Below are 26673 nucleotides of genomic sequence, written 5' to 3' on the forward strand. Positions count from 1 at the left end.
GCTTCGCGCCAATAGTGCACTTGCAATAGGCGCAATAGGCCCTTGTTGAGTCTGTGTCATCCTTGCGAATCCACTCTTTAAACTCGCCACTCAACCACACATCGCGAAATTTTTGGGTATACGTTTTTGGCGTATTTTATGAAACTTTTAATGAATCTAACAAAAAGGCATACAATTTAAAGCTCAGCGCACTAATGACACTCGATCACTTTCGATGAATTTGTAAACTACTTATTGTTCACAACTATTGAACTATTGTTCACAAGTTTGTGCATTTATCGATATTGTTATGATTTTGAACAAGTTGAGTTCTTTTTAGATGATGTTATTGTGAGATCACAAAAATCACAAAATTGCTAAAAGTTGCATAATTTTTTTTAAAAATAGCTATATTTGTGGCTAATAGCAATTTAAAAAAAAAATTGCAAACTCAAATTCAAAATTGCTAGATCTAGCAACTTAATGGCTAAAATGGCAGCACTGTTCCACACATATATATGTACATATGTACATACATACATAAGTGTATGAGTTACATATAATAATAGAAAATAAAAGGTACAAGCGCGCCTCTTCAATTAAAATCCAAAATCGTTCACACCATTAATCTCGCAAGCATACAAACAAAGATATACACTCACGCACATGTAAAGGCACATAGGCATACAAATGCTTCTACAAGTGATATCCCATAATTGGGAGCAGCACATCCCATGCGTACACACCAGTGCTGCCATTTTGTGGCAAGCACAAGCCAATGTTCACGTATTATGAACACACATACTTACAATATTCCACAGGCAGCAAGAATAGTTTCGCGAAAATGTATTCTTTCTGTGCAGAACAGGCTGTGCAAATTGTAAAGCCCAAAATTTGCCGTTGGTCTGCCTTGTGAAGTGAGCACATGCATACATACATTTGTGTGTGTGTATGCTTGTATGGGATGGCAAGCTAATTGTCTCTGGATTTAGTAGTTTGTAAATTTTGTATGATTTGAATCGTAGGGTGACTATCAAATGGGCCATTATGACTTAATTAGAAAATTTTGACAATAATGAGTAAAGCTTGAGTATAATATGACATGTGTATTTCATATATTGCAAAGCATTTAATAAAGTTAATAGTGTTTTACGATAATTTTTTCGTTTGAAAATGTGTAAAAAATAATTTGAATTATATATAATTGTTTACGGATATAAACACATTTATAAACATGATTAGCAATAATAATATATAAATGTACTTATGTACATACAATGTATGTTCACACATAGTACATCTGTGTAAAGTGGTTATGACAGTCCGTAAGACCGACCAAATGCAAATGCTGGGCTTTAAAATTGCTACAAGCAGCAAGAGTAACGCACGCAGGTCACAAATGCTCATACATGTGGCAAGGGACTACAAGGTGTGTGTGCATGCCCGTCGCGAGATCATATTCTTTATGCGCCTCAACGCATTCATACCCTTCCCATAAATATATATCGAAACGCTAACATTTTGTTTGCATAAATGTCGCAAACGATTTTAAGATTTCGGTATACTCTTTACTCAAAAGGAAAGAGCTGGGACCGTCGTGAAGAAATTTCAATTTTTGTGCGCTGCTGAGCTTCATGATTTGAGAGCCCACAGAGAGAGAGAGAGAGAGTTAGAGAGAGAGAGGGAGAGTAAGACAAAAAACGCAAAGCGCATGCATGACCATTTCGTTTGCGTGCTTAGAGCGCACTGATTTCGTCGTGCTATCTTTCATTACCCGAGCCAGCCAATACCAAGCCGAGCGAATACGAAGTTGGCCGGGACCTGCCACACAGATTTTGCGGCGTGGAAAAACGTTGCTCTACATGTCTAGTCTATGTGTTCTTTGGTCAGTGAAAGAACTCAACTTGTTCAAAATCATAATAATATCGATAAATGCACAAACTTGTGAACAATAGTTCAATAGTTGTGAACAATAAGTAGTTTACAAATTCATCGAAAGTGATCGAGTGTCATTTGTGCGCTGAGCTTTAAATTGTATCACTAACCAGAGAACACATAGATGAGACAACTAGTGTAAAGCGTTTTGCACACTTATTTTCGAGCGTAATCTCCCAGACACTTCGTATTTGCTCGGCTCTTCGCTTTTAGGGTTCAGGCTACGAAAATATGGGAGGTCAAAATCATTCGTCTTCATGCGCTCGACCGAGATGGTCGACTATTGAACAAAAGATCTCTATGCGCTGAATGTTTCCCTTGCTCTCTCTCTCTCACGATGCTCTCTGCTCTCTCAAATATGTATATGTATGTATGCATGTGAGCCTCACATTGTGAGCACAAGCAGCAGCTCACGAAAATTGAAATTTCTTCGCTGCGAGAACCCATGCCTTCCCTTCTGCGTGAAGAGTATACCGAACTTTTCAAACCGTTTGTCATGCGTTTTCCTTATTATTTGTGGGAAGGGTATGAAAGCGTTGGTGCGCATAATGAAAATTTTTTCGCGACGAGCATGCACACACACTTACAGTATGCTACATGTACTATGAGCATTTGTATGCCTGTGTGTGAAGCTCTGGCTGCCTGTAGCAATTTTGAAGCCCAGCATTTGCATTTGTCGATCTTGTGAATTGCTCACATACATATGTATGTATGTATGCATGTATATAAGTTAACAACAAATATATTTTTCAAGTTAAAAACAAAAATATTCTGCATTGCAACAAAACCCAATGGGAATTGTTGCAACACAAATAAAACGTAACAAGCTGATCAGACCAATAAGCCAAAACTGCTGACACCATGTCTAGCGGACTTCCTGCACACGCCAACCAGAGCTCCAGCAATTCTAAGAAGAATTGCACAACGGTTCAACAACACCACGAGCGACGCCGCTGCCAACGTCGTCGACTGAACCACAGCTCAGCTAGGGATAGAATTGATTTAAGTAATTCAGTTGCAAATTTGTTCTTCAATAAAGCGGACTGCATTTAAGCAGTAAAATATAAAAACATCTTATTTTTTCCCGTTTTAATAAAGAAAGAACTTAACTGGCGCCCGAGCAGGGAACGGCTTCGCGCGCAATACAGCAAAACGTTTAGTACGTGCGTGATACTGCAAGTCAAAAGCAGAGTCGGTTTAAATAAAACGAATATTCAATCGCGTTACAACACAGCAAAACGCCTGTACGAGCGCGACCGAAAATCACCAAAGCAACTCACGTCGCGTAACTTCGACGTTCGGTGGAATTCGTTAAAGGTAGTCTGGAACGTAATAGTTCGATTGCCCATCGGTGGACGGTAATCCTGTACGGCCCGCCCACAGGATACTTCAACGGAGTCTGGTCGCAGGATCCCCAGTAGGTACAACCAAAAAGGATGAAATCCGGATCAGCAGTGAAGACCGCCACATCATCATTATTGTAAGTTAGAAACATAAGAACACGAAACAAGAAACTAACAAAACTAAAACTAAAACAAATAAGTGAAATAAAATATAAGAAAAGTTTTTGAGAAAAATAAAAATTAAATAAGTGTAATAAAATATAAGAAAAATTTTTGAGAGAAATAAAAATCAAACAAGTTTAAGAAAATTTAAGAAAAATTTTTAGAAAAATAAAGAGAAAAATAAAATATTAAAAAAAAAAAAAAAAAAAAAAAAAAAAAAAAAAAAAAAATAAAAAGCGTAAAGCGATCAAATTCAAAGTGACTACAATAGTAGTATAAAATAACCCAACTTTGCGATTCCCAAGGGACCCTCCAAAGTAGAAGGGAAAAACCAGCCACTGGTCTTAATACAAAATAAAAATAAAAGCTAAATTTAATTTAAAAAAAAAAAAAAAAAAAAAAAAAAAAAAAATTTTATATCAGAAATTTCTTTATATTAAATTAAGTTGTACTAATGATAATCATAAACTAACACTAACTAACTAACTAAATTCAATCAAAAATCCACCTGTAAACATAAAACAATAGATCAAAGTCACAGTTGATAACGTATGGCTAACGAGAATAATTTGATTAGGCCCCCAGTGTTAGTCGAACAACCCCAAGTAGGTGCACACATTATCAATAGGCAGCAACAACGACATATAGACCGTCAGAACGAACACTTGCAGAACAGAGGCATGGCGAATAACGCAGAACAATTGATTGCAGCCACTGTTGCTCAAATTTTGACAGAACAACTTCCGACGCTAGTGAGACAAATAGTTAACCCTTCTAGAGAATTCAATGACGTGGACGATCAGACCATAAACGACAATCAAAATTTGAACGACCTTAACAGAGTACCAGACATTGTCAAAAGTCTTAGGGAATTTTCCGGCAACAAAATCGAATTTAGCTCATGGAAAAAGAGTGTGGATCGCATACTCTCCATATATGCAAGCCAAGTTGGATCACCAATGTACTATGGCATTTTGCATACCGTGAGAAATAAGATCATCGGTCAAGCCGACGCGGCCCTCGAATCTTACAATGTTCCCCTTAATTGGAGTGCCATCTCCAAGTGTCTCACACTGCACTATGCAGATAAAAGAGATATAAATACATTAGAATACGAGATGACTATGTTAATACAGGGCAACAACCAGACAGTAGAACAGTTTTATCAGGTTGTCTACAACCAGCTGACTTTAATATTGAACAAAGTAGGATGTATGGAACTAAATAGAGAGTCGGAACTACTCATGACGAAAATGTACAGGGAAAAAGCATTAGACACTTTCATCAGAGGTTTGAGAGGAGACTTGCCACGTATTCTTAGCATAAAGGAACCAACAGACCTTCCCTCAGCTCTCCATTTATGTTTGAAATTAGAAAATCAGAACTATAGAACAAACATAGCATTCAATAAAAGCCATCAAACAGGTCACAAAAGCGTAGCTCGAAACGCAACACCACCCATGTTGCCACCGCGTATGGTTCAATACGCACAAAATCCCCCTCAGATGATGAGATCTGTACCAATTGGTTTCAGAGCTCAAGTGCCAATGCAACATGCATGGCCAAATACCATTAATCAGGGACACCAATACCATAGACAACAATATTACCAAACGCAACCTCAACAGACAAACGTACCGCCCCGACCATTAGCACCCAAACCACAGCCACGCCCCGAACCAATGGACGTTGACAAAAGCATCCAAACACGGATGGTAAATTACATGAACAGGCCAAATTTTGAACTAGGGAAAAGACCCCCACCAATAACAAATACAACGGACAAAAGACAAAGAAATTTTAATATTCAAATGGGAGAGGAATATCCCGACAATGACTACCACAACGCTTCCATAAGTATGGAAGAATACGGACAGACCATCGAAAGCTACGAACAACAGACCGAACACGAACAATCACTACAAGAGTACGCACAGCAAATTGAACAAAATGACGACGAACAAGAGAGCCCCATTGAACATGATAACATTAATTTTTTAGAATAACTAGCTCTTCGCTTCCTTACATAGAATGTAAGACAAAAAGCGGAGAGATACTTAAAATACTAATAGACACAGGTTCGAACAGAAATTACATACAGCCCAAACTAGTTTCTAACCCGATTCCCAATCAAAAGCCTTTCGAAGCCGTAACAGTCGGCGGAAATATAAGAATAACTCACCATAAAATCGCTAATCTCTTTGACAGACAAGATATCCAAGTAAAGTTTTTCCTATTACCTACGTTAAAAGCATTTGACGCAATTCTGGGCAACGACAGCCTTAAAGAACTAGAGGCCGTAATCCATAGCAGCAAGAATCAATTAATAATTAAAGATACCATATTTATACCCCTTAAACAGAAAAAAATCGAGGCAGTTAACACTGTCATACCACGGACAGATCACATGACTATCGAACAGAAACAAAGATTAAAACAGTTAGTTACGAAATACCCCAATTTATTTGCCACCCCAAACGAAAAATTAACCTACACAACCAATGTAAAAGCAGAAATTCGAACCAAGACAGACTCACCCATATATTCCAAATTTTACCAATTCCCAATGTCTTTAAAAGACGAAGTCCATAAACAAATACGAGAACTTTTAGAGGACGGAATTATTCGCCCATCCCGATCACCCTACAATTCACCTGTGTGGATTGTTCCCAAGAAAATGGATGCTTCCCAAGAGAAAAAGTATAGAATGGTTATTGATTACAGAAAGCTTAACAAAGAAACGATAGCAGACAAGTACCCTATTCCAGAAATAAACGAAGTACTAGCACAACTTGGGAATAATAAAAATTTTTCAGTGCTTGACTTAAAAAGTGGCTTCCATCAAATTCCATTAAAAGAAGCAGATATTGAAAAGACCGCCTTCTCCGTAAACAACGGAAAATACGAGTTTACACGACTCCCTTTCGGTCTGAAAAACGCACCTTCTATTTTTCAAAGGGCGTTAGATGACATTCTTCGTGATCATATCGGCAAGATATGCTTCATTTACATAGACGACATTATCATATTTAGCAAAGATAATGAAACACATGCAGAAAATCTTGACACAATTTTTCGAACTCTTCAAGAAGCTAACATGAAATGTCAGTTAGACAAATGCGAGTTCTTTAAAGACAAGGTAGAATTTCTCGGCTTTGTCATCTCAGATAAAGGCGTCGAGACTAACCCAGACAAAATAGCAACCATAGCCAAGTATCCCTATCCAAAAACACTCAAAGACTTGAGATCTTTCCTCGGACTCTCTAGCTACTATAGAAGGTTCATAAGAGATTTCGCTAAGTTGGCAAAACCACTTAGCTCTCTTTTAAGAGGGGAGGATGGACGAGTGTCCAAAAGCCAGTCTTCAAAAAAACTAATTAATCTCAGTCAAGAAGCCATTGATTCCTTTGACAAAATCAAAAACGCTCTAATATCCAATGAAGTTATTTTACAATACCCAGACTTTAATAAGGAATTTCAATTAACAACAGACGCATCCAATTATGCAATTGGAGCAGTCTTATCTCAGAATAAACGACCCATATGCTTCCTTTCAAGAACATTGTCAAAATCCGAAGAAAATTACGCCACTAATGAAAAAGAAATGTTGGCGATTATTTGGGCACTAAAAGCCCTCAAAAATTACCTTTACGGTAAGGCAAAAGTAAAAATATACACAGATCATCAACCACTTACACATTCGCTTAGCAGTTGGAATGGCAACGCTCGAATCAAAAGATGGAAAACGTACCTAGAAGAGTTTGATTATGAACTCCTTTATAAACCAGGCAGGGATAACACAGTAGCAGACGCATTGTCAAGAATACCCATAGTAAACCAAATCAATTCAGTAACATCCACTCAGCATAGCGCAGAAAGTTCAAGTCACAACCTAATACCTAGTATAGAGGTCCCGATAAACGTATTCAAGAACCAAATATTCTTAAACAAAGCAAACACAGACGACTATAAATTCCAAATCCCTTTCCCAACTTTCCATAGACATCTAATAACTAGACAAGAGTACACAGAAAATAACTTAGTTCAGATATTAAAAAAGCATTTAAACCCTTCTGTAATTAACGGGATAATAACGTCAGAAGAAATCATGAACCAAATTCAACAAATATACCCCAAACACTTTAGGAATTATAAAATCAGATTCACCCAGACACAAGTGAAGGACTTGACTAATGAAACAGAGCAGGACGAACATATACTAAAAATACACAATAGAGCTCACCGCAACGCAATAGAAAATAAAAAACAATTATCAGAAACCCATTACTTCCCCAAAATGAAACAGAAAATAGCGGCATTAGTCAAACAATGTCAAGTCTGTAAAGAAGAAAAATACGACAGACAACCAAACAACCCTAAACTAAATGAAACACCCATACCTCAATATCCTGGACATATAATTCATGTAGACATATACACGACAGGCAAAAACTTAGTACTGACAGCAATAGATAAATTTTCGAAATTAGCCCAAGGACGCATCATCAAATCTAGAGCAATAGAGGACATAAAAAAACCACTTCACGACATTTTATTTTATTATGGAGTTCCGAAATTCGTGGTCATAGATAACGAAAAATCTCTGAATTCAGCATCCATAACATTCATGATGCGAGATCAATTAGGGATTGAAATTTATAACACTCCACCTTATAAAAGCACAGTCAACGGCCAAGTCGAACGATTTCACTCTACGCTTTCAGACATTATGAGATGTAACAAGAGAAAACAAGAATATAAAACCTTTCAAGAACTAATTGACAAATCAATATACGACTATAACTACACCATTCATTCAACGACTAACAGACGACCACTAGATTTGTTTTTTGGCAGAAACCTAACGACGAACCCAGAACAATATGAAAAATCTAGACAAGACAACATTGACAGACTTAGACAGAAACAAACAATAGACTTACAGAACCACAATAAAAGACGCAACGAAATACGTACCTACACACCAGGACAAGAAATATACGTCAAGATCAACAACAGACTAGGAACTAAATTGTCTCCCAGATACAAAAAAGAAACAGTAAAAGAGGACAGAAACACAACAGTACTAACCTCAACAAATAGAGTCATACATAAAAGTAATATTAAAAACGTTTGACATTTATAGACTACTCGTAATAATGGCGATGATGGTACAACCTATCGAACCGAATATGGACATAACGAACCATACGGCAGCACAAACCATAACGATCTACGACGGACTAGGCAAAATACAAACAACGACGACAAGAATTATTCACATCATTAACTTAGGCAAAATTAAAGAAGCTTTAGAGCAGATAGAATTTCATACAGAAAAAAATTTAAAATTTAGCAGTTTATACCACACCTTGCACCACGAAATTAACCAAACTCACTTGACTTTACGCACTATAGATTATGACATTAACAAGAGGACCACAAGGGCCATTAATATTCTAGGCACAGCTTGGAAATACATAGCAGGCAACCCAGATCATGATGACTTCGTGCAGATAGAAGAACATATTAATAAAGTTATAGATAACAATAACAAACAAGTAATAATAAACTCACAGTTAGAACAAAGATTAAATAAGCTGACCACAGTTACCAATACCCTTACAAACAATATACGGAAAGACGATAGATTCACACACGATATAGCGCAAAGTTTACAGAACCAAGTTAGATTGATCAAAGAGGAGGTTATTAATATAAAATATGCCATACAATGGGCAAAAGTTAACGTAATAAACTCATTTTTACTAAAAAAAGCAGAAATAGATGAAATAGAGAGAATCTTCAAAGCTGGTAGAATGCCTTCATTATCTGTAGAAGAAATGCTAGAATATTCAGACGTGGCCATATTTCACAATACTACTACTTTGTTTTATGTAATTAAAATACCTAACGTAGAAGAAAATGATTATGAAAATCTAATTGTGAAACCAGTCGTAAGAAATAACGCTATCATAAATATAGAGTATAAAGAAATATTGTCTCGAAAAAATGTAATGTTTGGAATTATAAAAAATTGTAAAAAATATAATAACATTAAGATTTGTTCAAAAAATAACATTGTCAACATTAGCAATAGTACATGTTTGCCTAGGCTCCTCAATGGAGAAAAGTCGCTGTGTGAGTTCAGTAACGCCGAGCATGTGGAACCCATCGAAGAAGTGGCCAACGGTCTTCTGATCCTCAACAACTTTGATGGAATGGTGACATCGGCGACAACAAGTACATGGTTAAACGGCACCTATGTCATTCGCTTTACCAACGAGTCCATTTCAATTGGCAACCGGATTTTCAACAACCTAGAGAGCAGCACACTGAGAGTCGGCTCCTCGATAATCCAGATGACACCAGAAGAATCGAGACGACTCCAAATTCTATCACTAAAGGCCTTGCAGGCATTACACATCAACAATACCCAAAGACTAGAACACCTAAAACTTACGACACATGCAATATCATCCATAATATTGGTTTGCATAGTCGTGATAATCATTGTCATTGCCTTCCTCTACATAAAGAGAGCGAAAAAAATTACGTTATTACTGGACAATAGCCAGGTAAAGAAAGTAACAGAGGCACCAAGACGAACCATAGAAAACATACAGTTCAACGACATTCCCTTCTTTTAATGATCGCTTGAGGACAAGCTCAAATCAAAGGGGGAAGAGTTAACAACAAATATATTTTTCAAGTTAAAAACAAAAATATTCTGCATTGCAACAAAACCCAATGGGAATTGTTGCAACACAAATAAAACGTAACAAGCTGATCAGACCAATAAGCCAAAACTGCTGACACCATGTCTAGCGGACTTCCTGCACACGCCAACCAGAGCTCCAGCAATTCTAAGAAGAATTGCACAACGGTTCAACAACACCACGAGCGACGCCGCTGCCAACGTCGTCGACTGAACCACAGCTCAGCTAGGGATAGAATTGATTTAAGTAATTCAGTTGCAAATTTGTTCTTCAATAAAGCGGACTGCATTTAAGCAGTAAAATATAAAAACATCTTATTTTTTCCCGTTTTAATAAAGAAAGAACTTAACTTATACATTTGATTGTGTGTACGCATGGGAGGCGCTGCTCACAATTATGGGATATAACTTGTAGAAGCACTTGTATGCCTGTGTGCCTTTACATGTGCGTGTGTGTATGCATGGGAGATGAATATTGGCGTGTGCCTCCCTCAACTTAGAATGGTGTGAACGATTTTGGGTTTTATTTGAAGAGGCGCGCTTACATTTAAGTAGCTGATTTTATTTCAATGATCGTGGGCTTGCCTATCAGAATGATTTTTTCTTTTAATGTAGTAGTTGATTAATCCCAGTGGGCGCTTACATTTAAGTAGCTGACTAACTAAAGTAACAAGTTCACTTCCCATTACGTATTTTTTAATTGCATGATTTTTATGACATCCAACAGATGCACCCTTTAAAATGTGTCCATTTGGCCACTATATGTATGTATGTACATACATATGCTTCTTATTAAAAAGATAAATTTCACTTGATTAATTCCAATTTGCCCACTGGGATTAATCAAGTACTACATTAAAAGAAAAAATCATTCTGATAGGCAAGCCCACGATCATTGAAATAAAATCAGCTACTTAAATGTAAGCGCGCCTCTTCAAATAAAACCCAAAATCGTTCACACCATTCTAAGTTGAGGGAGGCACACGCCAATATTCATCTCCCATGCATACACACACGCACATGTAAAGGCATATCCCATAATTGTGAGCAGCGCCTCCCATGCGTACACACAATCAAATGTATATACATGCATACATACATACATACAGTGGTTCCAACGCCAAATCGGACAAGACTATTTATTTATTTCAATAAGTATTTTCTTTAGCAGTAAGTTAACTTTTTACCGTTTTCACATTTTTTCTCAAATCTATTATGTATTAGCCCCCTAAAACAAAAAAAAAATTTTTTAATTTCAAATGGCAACATTTTTTTTATTTTAAAAAACTAACAACAAGTCCGATTTTGAGCTTCAACGCCAAATCGGACAAAAGAAAACTGCAAGAAAAATATCCGTTATTTGGCGGAGATTTTCGTTTTTGTTTTGCTTATTGCGTTTCGTTATGTTCTCAAGCTCATAGGCGTACAGTAACACAAATTATTTTTGCGAAATGGCTCCACGTGGGAAGCAAACTGGTGTTGAGGCACGCCAAATAATATTAAAACTGCATTTTGATGGCAAAACTGTTAGAGAAATAGCAGAGCTGGTCGGAAGAAGCAAATCTACCGTCCATGATATCATAAAAAGGTTTCGGGAAGATGGAAGATTGATTAACAAAAGCCAGGAGGGAAAAAGAAAGCGATTAAACTCAAGGGAGGAGCGGTCGATTATAAGGGAAATTAAGGTTGATCCCTTTAAAACCGCAAAGGAACTAAGGATGTCATTAAAAACAAACTTTGGAAAGGATGTGTGTGATAACACAGTGCGCAATACTTTGCATCGGTATGATTTGCATGGCCGAGTTGCCCAAAAAAAGCCTTATATTAGCCCTAAGAACAAAGCGTTTAGGGTAAAATTCGCGAAAGAGTACTTGCTAAAAACGGATGACTTTTGGAATCATGTTAGTTGGTTGTATATCATATTAAATACCTTTCTTTTTTTGCTAATTATCTTATTTAAAGGTGTTGTTTACTGATGAAAGTAAATTTAATTTGCATGGGTCCGATGGTAAGGTGTATGTGTGGCGTAAACCAAATACTGAGTTTGAGCCCAAGAACACAATAGGCACTGTTAAGCATGGAGGAGGTTCAGTCATGGTTTGGGGCTGTATGTCGAGTGCGGGAGTTGGCCATTTGCACTTTATCGATGGCATACTCGATAAATTTGGCTACCTTGATATTTTGAAAAAAAATGTTAAGCAGAGTGCGGAGAAATTGGGGATACTTGAAGACTTTGCTTTCTATCAAGACAACGACCCCAAGCACACTTCAATGCTAGCTAGGCTCTGGCTAATCCATAATTGTCCCAAATTGATCCAAACGCCTGCCCAGAGCCCGGATATAAACGTAATAGAAAATCTGTGGGAAATTTTGGCGAGGAAAGTTTACCAAAACCGGTATAACAATCTGGACCAATTGAAAATGGGATTACTTGCAGCTTGGGACTCCATAGAGCCAGAGATCTGCAAAAAGTTGGTCAAATCAGTTCCCAATCGCTTGCAGGCTGTTGTCGCAAACAAAGGTTTTGCAACAAAATATTAAATATTAAGTTTTTCTCTTATTTTTATTAAAGTTTTCTTTTGTCCGATTTGGCGTTGAAGCTCAAAATCGGACTTGTTGTTAGTTTTTTAAAATAAAAAAAATGTTGCCATTTGAAATTAAAAATTTTTTTTTTTGTTTTAGGGGGCTAATACATAATAGAGTTGAGAAAAAATGTGAAAACGGTAAAAATTTAACTTACTGCTAAAGAAAATACTTATTGAAATAAATAAATAGTCTTGTCCGATTTGGCGTTGGAGCCACTGTATGTATGTGAGCAATTCACAAGATCGACAAATGCAAATGCTGGGCTTCAAAATTGCTACAGGCAGCCAGAGCTTCACACACAGGCATACAAATGCTCATAGTACATGTAGCATACTGTAAGTGTGTGTGCATGCTCGTCGCGAAAAAATTTTCATTATGCGCACCAACGCTTTCATACCCTTCCCACAAATAATAAGGAAAACGCATGACAAACGGTTTGAAAAGTTCGGTATACTCTTCACGCAGAAGGGAAGGCATGGGTTCTCGCAGCGAAGAAATTTCAATTTTCGTGAGCGGCTGCTTGTGCTCACAATGTGAGGCTCACATGCATACATACATATACATATTTGAGAGAGCAGAGAGCATCGTGAGAGAGAGAGAGCAAGGGAAACATTCAGCGCATAGAGATCTTTTGTTCAATAGTCGACCATCTCGGTCAAGCGCATGAAGACGAATGATTTTGACCTCCCATATTTTCGTAGCCTGAACCCTAAAAGGGAAGAGCCGAGCAAATACGAAGTGTCTGGGAGATTACGCTCGAAAATAAGTGTGCAAAACGCTTTACACTAGTTGTCTCATCTATGTGCTCTCTGGTTAGTGATTGTATGCTGTTTTGTTAGATTCATTAAAAGTTTTATAAAATATGCCAAAAACGTATACCCAAAAATTTCGCGATGTGTGGTTGAGTGGCGAGTTTAAAGAGTGGATTCGCAAGGATGACACAGACTCAACAAGGGCCTATTGCGCCTATTGCAAGTGCACTATTGGCGCGAAGCTTTATGATGTGCGCCACCACGCTGCCACAAAAAAACATATAAGTGCGATGGGTGCGTGTACACAAAAAAACAATTTGCCTTTTGTTGTAAAATTTGACAAGACGGAGGAGCATGAGGCTGCACTGTGCCTATACATAAAATTAATAAAAACTCTTTATACAAACTTAGAAAAATATTAAAGATATGGATTACAAAGGCATGATAAATGCTGCCATAATTATGTGCTGCCAAAAAAATGTTTGGCAAAAATAAGCGACAGCTCCAAATATGCTATTAATGATGATGAAAGTATATTGGGACAATTGGACGACATTTTAACAATCATTTAAAAACTTAATCATAATTAAAAGTAATAAATTTAACATATAAAATTTTAACAAAATTTGGCAATTTCTTTTAGCAATTTTAATAAATTTTTTAGCAATTTTAGCAACTTTTTTTTTGAAATTCTAGCATTCTTGCCTTCAAAATTCTGGCAGCACTGCTTGAGCCTCAGAAGACCGAGCCGACCAAATACGAAGTTGTCCGGTCCGTTCAGCGCATTTTTTCGGTGTTGAAAAAGCTTGTTCTACATGTCTAGTCTATGTGTTCTCTGGTCAGTGGTATCAATCTGTAGTCAAGCTTGCTCGAACAGGCAGGAAGAGTCGTGGTAGACTCCACAAATTATATATATTATTGATAAGAGCGTCGAGATGAGTCGATTTGGCCCTGTCCGTCTGTCTGTGCGCTCGTCTGTCCGTATGTTTGAGCTAGGGTTATCGAAAATATATCGAAATATCAATATATAGATTTTTTTGTTAAAAAAAATTTTTTATCGGTTTTTTTTTGGCCAAATATCTAATATTTTTTGTGATTATACCCATTCACGAAAGTGCAATAGTATATTGGTTTTGTGCAATGTCCGTCTTGCTGTTCGTCCGTCTGTTCGCATGATCGCAGTTTATTTCCGCGCTATCGAAGCTAGAGACGTAAAATTTTGTATCTCAGATTTATAACGTGTTAAAAATTTTTCGATCAGCCCACTAGGGGCGTGGCAAATCGGAAAATTAATTTTCCGATGTACCAGAAATCATATTAATTGAAGAGCTAGAAAGCTGATTACGGACTATGGCGCATATTGGGGCTTGGCAAATGGCTTAAAATTGTATCTCTGAAAGTTTTTAAGCTAGAACGCTGAAATTTCGCACGTAGGCTAATTTTATCTATATATATATTATATCTATATATAATATATATAGATGTCCCCGCCCCGATTAGGAGAGTATATCTTAAAAAATACGAATACTTGAGAAACGCGTTATCTTCCCTAAAGGTTCTTTAATTTCGGAGCTGTCAAATTGAGAATTTACCCAGTGGGCTTAATAACAGTGATGTTTTCGGTCCTGCTCCCATGTTAAACAATTATTCATACATATATCATCAATACGTGAATAAATAAACTTTTATGTGTATTTAAAAAAAAAAAAAAAGATTGACAAATTTTACGCGTATGTTCAGAAGCAAAATGTCTCGAAAGTTCTGGTAGATATTTGTTTGTCTTACACATTAATTTGTGTAAATTATTTATTAAGTTAAAGAGGTTGTCTTGATTGTTTTATGTCTGTTTCCAAATGACTTCATGCTCTCATGTTAAACAATTATTCATGTTCATTTTATTAATATGTGAACGTGATTAATAAATATACGTGTAAACGTAAGCCAAATAATGAGCAATCGAATAGAATATTACGTTACTGTTTATCACCAAACAGTTTTTCAACTTGATTAATTTATGTTTGATTAGTAGAGTCGTCAAACACTCAAATCTATAGGCATGCAAGATAGAAGAGCACAAAGATCAGATGAAGAACAGCAACAAAGCAATGCAAGAGGCACGAGATGAGCGAAACCAGCAAAGACAATTAGAACGAAGAGAAGTGCGCAGATTCGTAGTCAACAGCCATAGAGGAACTGACCGACAACGTCAAAAAGTAAATCGAGTATTTACAGCACATTCCAAAGTGGTCATTGGTAAATTGGACAAAGAATACCCTTACTGCAATGCCTTTAAAATTGAGCCAATCGGGATGTGCTGCTCATTAGGAAAAGTAATACTCCCAAAAATTGAAACACCGCCAGAAGCATTGCACGGCTTCCTTATTGGAACCGATCTTCGTTGTTCTTGCAGTCAATGCGAAAATTCGAAGTTAATTGCTACCAATGCCAAAATTTAAAAAAATGTACTTTATGGGTGGCGGGGATGCCGAACGCGCACTCGCCAATGGCGTGGATGCCCCTTACAACTATAATCACCTCAATTCACCTTTTGCAACGCGCTGACAGCTCAGAAATTAAAGAACGTTAAGGGAAAATAACGAATTTTCAAGTATTCGACAATTTTTCAGTATTTTTAAGATATATTCTGATATTCGAGGCGGAGACAAATCCAACAAATCAAAAACCATGAAAATTGGTCCAGCAGATCTCGAGTTATAAGTGCTGTAACAAACCCGACCTTGTTTTATTTATATAGAGACTGTTAGGCGGTAGGAAGTTCGCCGAGTCAACTAGTGATTCTATAAAGATTAATGATTAATTAATTATATTAATTAAAAGTATATGTATGTCTATGGATTAATGATTAATTAATTATTTTAATTAAAAGTATATGTCTACGCCCATTAGGGGCGTGGCAAATCGGCCTGAAGATTTAGTGATTTTTTAATTCTGCTATATTTTGGACACTATTAATGCTAGAGACCTAAGATTTTGTATATATACTCGGGCTGATAACAGGGGGCGTGGCAAACCGCAAAAGTTTATGTCTCTTAAAGTATAACAGCTAGAAATTTGGATAATGAAGTTACTAGTAATCTCCTCTATCAATGACCCAAAAATATTTGTTACGCCTCTTTAGGGGCGTGGCATATCGAAAAATACCCTGTAACTTTGACATTTTTGGAGCGTAAGCATTCAAATGCAGTTAGGGTATTGTTAGCTTGCTTTAAAAACTGACCAAAAATGAGGTGCCTCCGCCCAGTAGGAGCGTGGCAAATCGGGAGAAACTGAATTGTCAAGAACGCCGAGCTATAGCCGGGGCATTTGCGCCACCTACAGACAGAGCGCAATCAAAAAAGGTGGAATAGCTCAACTAAAGAGCGGTGGACACACACGCTCATCCCGGAGCTTGAACCATGGCACTATGGTCAAAAAGTCTGAGATTTTATTTATTTATTTATTTCTTAAAGCTATTGACAAAAACGAGAGTCAATTTTAATTTTAAAAAGCCTATACAAAGTACAGAATATAATTTCAATAGTAACACCAACCCGATGGGGGTATTTTATTTGCCAGTCCGGCCGGCTATGCCCACGTCTCACAGCCAAATATGGTCAGTGATACTATTGAAGCTATGAAAAGAGAGTGTTAGTAAGAAAACTTAAAAAAAAATAAAATATTAAAATGTAGGTTTATTAACTATATCTAACATAATTGAAATAATTCTTAAAATAAATAAAAAAAATAATAATAAAATTAATAAATAATAAAAAGAGTTAAAAAAACAATAATAAACAAGTAAGAAAGCTCTAGTCGAGACTGCTCGACTACGAGATCCCCTGAACCCTTGGAGCAATAGATATTTCAATAATTTTTCGCGTCTTTCAGCTTACACAAGAAACACGCACACACACACAGGCATACATACACACACACGCATACAGACACAAACGCATACACACTCACATACACAAACACATACATACACATACACACATACACAAACACATACACACACAAGCACCCACGCATAAACACGCATGGGCTGCAGTGTGCGCTTACTATGGGAACTTAATAGTTTAATAACTTTTTTTATGGACGTACGATCTTCATGAAACTTTCAGATTATGATTATAACATGAATATGCATGTAATTGCCAAAGCACAAGTCTCTAGTATTTGAAATACGCTTTTTACAAAAGTGAGGGTGAGGGGGTGAATTTAGAGGTGGGGGGCTAATTTTAACAAAAACCGAAATTGTATAAATTGCATGTAAGCATACATTAAAAATTTGCAGACTCTAGCAATAAAGGTGTAGAAGATATAATTTTATAACTGGTTTTCGATAAGGTTTTTTATCGATAAAAAAATATCGGGATGAGTTATCGATTTTTAATGATAAACTTGATATGCGCGCTGTAATTACGGACATTCTACAAAAAATTTGAAGTCTCTAGCTCTTATATCTTCTGAAATCGACGCGTTCATACATACGGACAGACGGACAGACGGACAGACAGACGGACAGGGCCAAATCAACTCAGCTCGTCGCCCTGATCAAGAATATATATACTTTGTGGGGTCTGCCACGCCTCCTTCTGCCTGTTACATACATTTCAACAAAACCATTATACCCTGATTTCCCATTGAAAATGGGTTCAGGGTATAAAAAAAGATAAAGTAAGAAGAGATATAGTATAGAAAAAGAAAAAGGACGGTAATAAAAGAAGTTGCAAGAAAAGAATAAGGGAAGAGCAAAAAATAGAGTATAAGAATAGATTTGAAAAGTCACTAACACAACATTAGCAGCAAAAACGTATGCCAATGCTTATGTCTGGGCATTGTGAGTGATTTCCCTAAGATAAGCTGATAGTAAACTTTTTATTTTAGAAAGAGAGAGAGCTCTAAGGAAAAAACGTGATAATATTTATTAAAATTAACACAAAGAACATGAAACGCACTGTGCGAAGAATAATCCCTAGTGCACACAGGCAAATGAAGCGGACGATAGTGTCTAGTTGCTCGGGACGGAACCGAAAAATTTAGACGACCCAACAAAGAGGACGAATCAATATCACCACTAATCAATTTATGCAGAAAAACAATTCCTAAAATTGTTCTGCGATTGGTTAGCGATGGAAGATCAATTACCTGGAGCCTACTATGATAAGACGGTAATCGTAAATTACTGTCCCATCTAAGGTCTCTTAAGGCAAAGAGAAGTAACTGTTTTTGAACCGATTCGATACGATCCTGATAAAGTTTATGTTGCGGAGACCATACGACAGAGCAATACTCTAAGATAGGACGCACAAGCGAAGTAAATAAGCGCTTGGTAGTAAAAGGATCTTTAAATTCCTTAGAGCAACGTTTAATAAAGCCAAGCACACTTTTGGCTTCATTAATGATGGTAGAAATATGAAGATTAAAGTTAAGTTTACAGTCAAAGAACACTCCAAGATCTTTGACTGTAAAGATGCGTCGTAAGGAAATATTGCTAATTTTATAATCAACAATTAGAGGAACGGTACGACTGAAGGTCATTGTCATACACTTTGAGCAATTTAAGTCCAGCTGGTTTGCCACACACCAAAGTTGAAATGCAGTTAGGTCATCTTGAAGGTGATGTTTTACATCATCAGCATACATAAATATAGTGGAATACGAGATACAACTAGGAAGGTCATTTATAACAAGTAAGAAAGCTCTAGTCGAGACTACTCGACTACGAGATCCCCTGATCGGGATGAGTTATTGATTTTTATACCCTGAACCCATTGAAAATGGGAAATCAGGGTATAATGGTTTTGTTGAAATGTATGTAACAGGGAGAAGGAGGCGTGGCAGACCCCACAAAGTATATATATTCTTGATCAGGGTGACGAGCTGAGTTGATTTGGCCCTGTCCGTCTGTCTGTCCGTCTGTCCGTCTGTCCGTATGTATGAACGCGTCGATTTCAGAAGATATAAGAGCTAGAGACTTCAAATTTTTTAAAATGTCCGTAATTACAGCGCGCATATCAAGTTTATCATTAAAATTCGATAACTCATCCCGATCTTTTTTTATCGATAAAAAACCTTATCGAAAACCAGTTATAAAATTATATCTTCTACACCTTTATTGCTAGAGTCTCCAAATTTTTATACCCTGAACCCATTGAAAATGGGAAATCAGGGTATAATGGTTTTGTTGAAATGTATGTAACAGGCAGAAGGAGGCGTGGCAGACCCCACAAAGTATATATATTCTTGATCAGGGTGACGAGCTGAGTTGATTTGGCCCTGTCCGTCTGTCTGTCCGTCTGTCCGTATGTATGAACGCGTCGATTTCAGAAGATATAAGAGCTAGAGACTTCAAATTTTTTTTAAAATGTCCGTAATTACAGCGCGCATATCAAGTTTATCATTAAAATTCGATAACTCATCCCGATCTTTTTTTATCGATAAAAAAACCTTATCGAAAACCAGTTATAAAATTATATCTTCTACACCTTTATTGCTAGAGTCTCCAAATTTTTATACCCTGAACCCATTTTCAATGGGAAATCAGGGTATAATGGTTTTGTTGAAATGTATGTAACAGGGAGAAGGAGGCGTGGCAGACCCCACAAAGTATATATATTCTTGATCAGGGTGACGAGCTGAGTTGATTTGGCCCTGTCCGTCTGTCTGTCCGTCTGTCCGTCTGTCCGTATGTATGAACGCGTCGATTTCAGAAGATATAAGAGCTAGAGACTTCAAATTTTTTTTAAAATGTCCGTAATTACAGCGCGCATATCAAGTTTATCATTAAAAATCGATAACTCATCCCGATCTTTTTTTATCGATAAAAAACCTTATCGAAAACCAGTTATAAAATTATATCTTCTACACCTTTATTGCTAGAGTCTCCAAATTTTTAATGTATGCTTATATGCAATTTATACAATTTCGGTTTTTGTTACAATTTACCCCCCACCCTTAAATTCACCCCCTCACCCTCACTTTTGTAAAAAGCGTATTTCAAATACTAGAGACTTGTGCTTTGGCAATTACATGCATTTCCATGTTATAATCATAATCTGAAAGTTTCATGAAGATCGTACGTCCATAAAAAAGTTATTAAACAACAAGTAAGAAAGCTCTAGTCGAGACTGCTCTGAGACTCTAGCAATAAAGGTGTAGAAGGTATAATTTTATAACTGGTTTTCGATAGGGTTTTTTATCGATAAAAAAAGATCGGGATAAGTTATCGAATTTTAATGATAAACTTGATATGCGCGCTGTAATTACGGACATTTTAAAAAAAATTTGAAGTCTCTAGCTCTTATATCTTCTGAAATCGACGCGTTCATACATACGGACAGACGGACAGACAGACGGACAGGGCCAAATCAACTCAGCTCGTCACCCTGATCAAGAATATATATACTTTGTGGGGTCTGCCACGCCTCCTTCTGCCTGTTACATACATTTCAACAAAACCATTATACCCTGATTTCCCATTGAAAATGGGTTCAGGGTATAATTAAGTTCGCATAGTAAGCGCACACTGCAGCCCATGCGTGTTTATGCGTGGGTGCTTGTGTGTGTATGTGTTTGTGTATGTGTGTGTATGTGTTTGTGTATGTGTGTGTGTATGTGTATGTGTGCGTGTGTGTGTATGTATGCCTGTGTGTGCGTACGTGTCTGTGTGTGTGTGTGTGTGTGTTTCTTGTGTAAGCTATCTATTGCTCCAAGGGTTCAGGGGATCTCGTAGTCGAGCAGTCTCGACTAGAGCTTTCTTACTTGTTAATGTATGCTTACATGCAATTTATACAATTTCGGTTTTTGTTAAAATTTACCCCCCACCCCTAAATTCACCCCCTCACGCTCACTTTTGTAAAAAGCGTATTTCAAATACTAGAGACTTGTGCTTTGGCAATTACATGCATATCCATGTTATAATCATAATCTGAAAGTTTCATGAAGATCGTACGTCCATAAAAAAAGTTATTAAAAGTTATTATTAGTAGTAAGCGCACACTGCAGCCCATGCGTGTTTATGCGTGGGTGCTTGTGTGTGTATGTGTTTGTGTATGTGTGTGTGTATGTGTATGTGTGCGTGTGTGTGTATGTATGCCTGTGTGTGCGTACGTGCCTGTGTGTGTGTGTGTGTTTCTTGTGTAAGCTATCTATTGCTCCAAGGGTTCAGGGGATCTCGTAGTCGAGCAGTCTCGACTAGAGCTTTCTTACTTGTTAATGATAAACTTGATATGCGCGCTGTAATTACGGACATTTGAAGTCTCTAGCTCTTATATCTTCTGAAATCGACGCTTTCATACATACGGACAGACGGACAGACGGACGGATGGACGGACGGACGGACAGGGCCAAATCAAGAATATATACCTGTTACATACATTTCAACAAAACCATAATACCCTGATTTCCCATTGAAAATGGGTTCAGGGTATATAAAGGGAAAAGAGCAATGGGCCTAAATGGCTACCCTGAGGTACACCAGGCGAAACAAAGATAAGTTTAGACATAGCTGTTCTCAGCAAGACTCTTTGGGTTCTACCCGATAAATAGGATGAAATGAAGCTGTCATTAACAAGCGAAGTGAACTCAAGTAAATTAGAGGACGTTGATCGATTTTGAACAAAACCATGTTGAGATGGTTGAATAATCGATTTGCAAAAATGCTGCAAGGCCGATGTTATGATTTTCTCAAATAACTTCGGAATAGCAGATAATTTCGCGATGCCTCTATAATTGGAAATATCAGATCTTCCACCTTTTTTATATAAGGGAATAATGAAAGATTCTTTCCAAATTGAAGGGAACACAGAAGTATCCAAGGACAAGTTAAACAATTTTAGTAATTGTGACTGAAGAGAAACACTGCACTCTTTAATCACACAACTGGGAATATTATCAGCACCAGGAGAGAAAGATGATTTCAATGCCCTAATGGCTGCAGCCAGAGAGGATGCAGTAACTTTAAGGGTATTTATAGATCCATATTCAGGAAGTGAATATGGATATGAGTTGCTGTGGAGATCAGCAGAAGAATAAGTGGATTGAAAAAAAATCAGCAAATAGATTAGAGGAATCCTGATCATTGCAAGTTTTTTCACCTCCAAGGACATATGAGGACGGCAAACCAGAAGATTTACGCTTCGAGTTTACAAATGAGAAAAATTGTTTGGGATCTCGAGTAAACTGACGTTTGCAACGTGTAAGATAATTCTCATAACAGCTAGGATTTAAAAGATTGAAGTTTGACTTGGCAATGGAATATTTGGACCAGTCAATACTTGACCCAGACTTTTTGTAATTTTTAAACATTTAGTTTTAATGTTTCTCAAGTTCAAAAGAGTTTTGGTGAACCAAGGTGGCTTATTTGAAACTGGCGAAATACGGCGGAGAGGGACACAAACATCCAGAATAGAGTTTAAGGTAGAATAAAAAAACGATGCTGCTAAATTAATATCAACCGACTCATATAAAATAGAACAGTCTGTTGAATTAATTAATTCGTTAAGCAAAACGAAATTGCATTTACGATAACAGCGACTAAGTTTAGAAGGCATTGGAGTAGTAGAGGGAGGATTATCCCTCTAAAGTGGGGTGATATATATCCTCAGTTAAGCAGAAAGGAGTTGATCTCCCGACATTAATGATTAATAAACACAAGATCAAGAGTGCGAATTAGATGGTTTGAAATAGAGTTCATCTGAAACATAGACAAGTTACACAATTCATCAAAAAGATAGTGATCAATTGTCGGAATAAAGTAATTTTCATTACAAGTTGAAGACCAAGAAGTGTTCGGAATATTAAAATCACCCAACACAAGAAGACAATCTCTATCACTTACATGTTCATTAACTTTAATACAATTTATGTGGTGAGCATAAACTTGTACATCAGAAGAGGGAGGGATATAAGAACATGTGATGTATAATAAGCACGATGGGAGAGTTAATTTAACCGCTATAATCTCCACATCGTGAAGGGACGAAAAGGTAAACAATTCAGAGTGGATAATGGACTTAACCGCAATTAACACCATACCACCTCTGCGCGACGAACGGTCAAGTCTATAAATAGTGAAATTACTTGAAAAAATTTCACTATTATGAATATTATTACTTAGCCATGTTTCAGTGAAAGCGATAATATCATATTGTACACTGAAACTATGCAAGAAAAGACTTTTAAGTTTTGAGTTTAACCACGTACATTTTTATAAATCAGGGACAGCTGAGAAGAGGTTTGAAAGTAATTTAGTTTTTTGATACAACGTTTGATGAAGATTGCACCGAAGGTAAATTTACTGAAATAGGCATCGATCTGGTACGATTTTTGGGTTTAAATTCATGAACAACTACATGAGGTGGCCAGAAATTAGGATCACAAAGGGTTTTAAAGTATTCTACAGGCACATTGATTTTGAACGAAGCAATTTCACGCGGTGTCGCGAAACTAAACTTCGATATAAAAGCATTAGCCGGAATCTTATTTGAGATAAAAGCCGATACTGCCTCAATGGTACTGTCAGATGAAAGCCTAGATAAGAAAATTTGCTTTCGAGGAGAGACAACAGATAAGGTAAAGCTAGGAGAGGCTGACTTATTGTCACTCTTTGTTTGAGCAACAATAGAAGTAGTAACCAAATTTGGGACAGGGGCTTGAGTTTCAATAGAAGCCTCAATAGGAGAAACAGATATGGGACAAGGTGAAGGAGGATTTAGAGAATTTGGAGCCGACGACAAAACAGAAGCGCAAGGTGAGGGAGGAGCAAACGAATTAGGTGACGGTACTATTACAGAAGGAGTTACCGACAACAAAGGAGTCTCCCATTGTGGGAGAGGACTTTCAAAGCCATACTGATTTAATATTTCTTCAGTAGCAGCCATATCACTGGATAACTGCATAGAAATCTTCTTCAGTTTTAAACATTGAGCCCTCACAGCACTATACATTTTAGAAAAGTTGATCTGTTTTTCCAAGCAAATCGGACAAGACCAGCGCACGCCTCCACTACCAACTTTAGTTGTGGACATAATCTTGTCATATTCACGCCCAGTAAGACCTGCACACTTAGTATGCATCATGTTATCACACAGCCAGCAACTTATAAATTGCACTTGTGCAGAATCAACTGTTTGCCTGAAAGTGCAAGCTTTTTTGCAGCAACTCATATTGACAATTGGGATAGATCACAAAATTACTGAATGTAAACAGAAATGTAAAAACCAAGAGAGGTATAAATGTGTTGAGAGCAAGTCCAACAACAAACAGCCGTTACAGAGCGCAACGAAAATATATGTTGAGAGAGCGAGTCACACTATGCACACACTCACACTAACAAACTTAGAAAGAGTGAACTGGGGAGAGCGCCAACAAATAGAAACACTAAAGCAAAAATGCAAATACTGAAACTAATGAACCGACGCTGCACACAAAACTTCACAAATTAAAAAAGCAAATTATTAAAAACACAGTGGACAATGGATTAAACCTTGCACAGGAAAATATATATATTTTCTATATACAACCGAACCGCAATTATGTGAAATTTTATAAGAATATATAACTAAGAAAACAAGAATAATTGCAGAGCACAATAGTAAACACGTCTGTTAACTCTCACTGAGAACTCTCTCCTGAGTTTTTGGAATAAAGTCATTTTTTTTTATTTATTCATAACTGAAAATTTAACTTATTATACCCTGAACCCATTTTCAATGGGAAATCAGGGTATAATGGTTTTGTTGAAATGTATGTAACAGGGAGAAGGAGGCGTGGCAGACCCCACAAAGTATATATATTCTTGATCAGGGTGACGAGCTGAGTTGATTTGGCCCTGTCCGTCTGTCTGTCCGTCTGTCCGTCTGTCCGTATGTATGAACGCGTCGATTTCAGAAGATATAAGAGCTAGAGACTTCAAATTTTTTTTAAAATGTCCGTAATTACAGCGCGCATATCAAGTTTATCATTAAAATTCGATAACTCATCCCGATCTTTTTTTATCGATAAAAAACCTTATCGAAAACCAGTTATAAAATTATATCTTCTACACCTTTATTGCTAGAGTCTCCAAATTTTTAATGTATGCTTATATGCAATTTATACAATTTCGGTTTTTGTTAAAATTTACCCCCCACCCTTAAATTCACCCCCTCACCCTCACTTTTGTAAAAAGCGTATTTCAAATACTAGAGACTTGTGCTTTGGCAATTACATGCATATCCATGTTATAATCATAATCTAAAAGTTTCATGAAGATCGTACGTCCATAAAAAAAGTTATTAAACAATTAAGTTCTCATAGTAAGCGCACACTGCAGCCCATGCGTGTTTATGCGTGGGTGCTTGTGTGTGTTTGTGTATGTGTGTGTGTATGTGTATGTGTGTGTGTATGCGTTTGTGTATGTATGCGTGTGTGTGTGTGTGTATGTGTGTCTGTATGCGTGTGTGTATATGTATGCCTGTGTGTGTGTGTGTGCGTGTTTCTTGTGTAAGCTGAAAGACGCGAAAAATTATTGAAATATCTATTGCTCCAAGGGTTCAGGGGATCTCGTAGTCGAGCAGTCTCGACTAGAGCTTTCTTACTTGTTTTTGGATTAGATTAGATAAGAAAAAAACGTTTTTAAAAAATTTTTCAAATTAGTCATTTAAATTTGGCGCGCAACTAAAGTCAGCTGTTTCAATGCAAGCTTAAATTATCGTATGCAACTTTAAAATTGATTAAGCTTTGTCATTGTTTTGAGCTTGATTGTTTAAAGAAAAAGAATATTGTAATCATGGAAAGTAAAAGCACAGGTAATTAAAATTAATGTTCAGTGTTAGTTTGTCAAGATTGTGAATGTTTAGCTGTGTATGTGCAATTGTTGTTGGTGTCTTTTTACAGGTGAAATTTAACAAATAGAGCCGTGTTTCGTGGTGTATTACTCGTTCTGAGCGCGCTTGAGCGCGCAACTAAAAACGACATGTTAAAGATTAATGTTTATATATTCGGAATTAATAAGTTTCCTCTGCCCCTTTTTGTTCCTTTTCGAATAAGTTGACATGTTGCAGCCAAATATGAGTTTCGGCGCTTAACGTTGCTGGAAGTTTGGGACAACAGCAAGCGCGACGATGGTGCAATTATCATATGGGTATTGGAAAAAGTAAACAAATCTGATCTCAGTGCTGCTCAGGTGGATATATTTACTGAAAAAATCAGG

At 36.9% G+C, this 26673-nt stretch overlaps 1 long non-coding RNA gene across 1 annotated transcript; it reads left to right on the plus strand.

The window, feature by feature from the left end:
- The first annotated feature begins 295 nt into the window (after window positions 1-295).
- LOC149270951 (uncharacterized) lies at window positions 296-10455 on the plus strand. The gene is made up of 2 exons (XR_016269045.1): window positions 296-558; window positions 2669-10455. It is a non-coding gene; the product is annotated as an uncharacterized LOC149270951 (long non-coding RNA).
- Window positions 10456-26673: the final 16218 nt, after the last annotated feature.

This window comes from Drosophila arizonae, chromosome 2 (genome assembly GCF_054131065.1).
Source record: "Drosophila arizonae isolate 15081-1271.41 chromosome 2, UAZ_ARI_1.0, whole genome shotgun sequence".
NCBI lineage: Eukaryota > Metazoa > Arthropoda > Insecta > Diptera > Drosophilidae > Drosophila > Drosophila arizonae.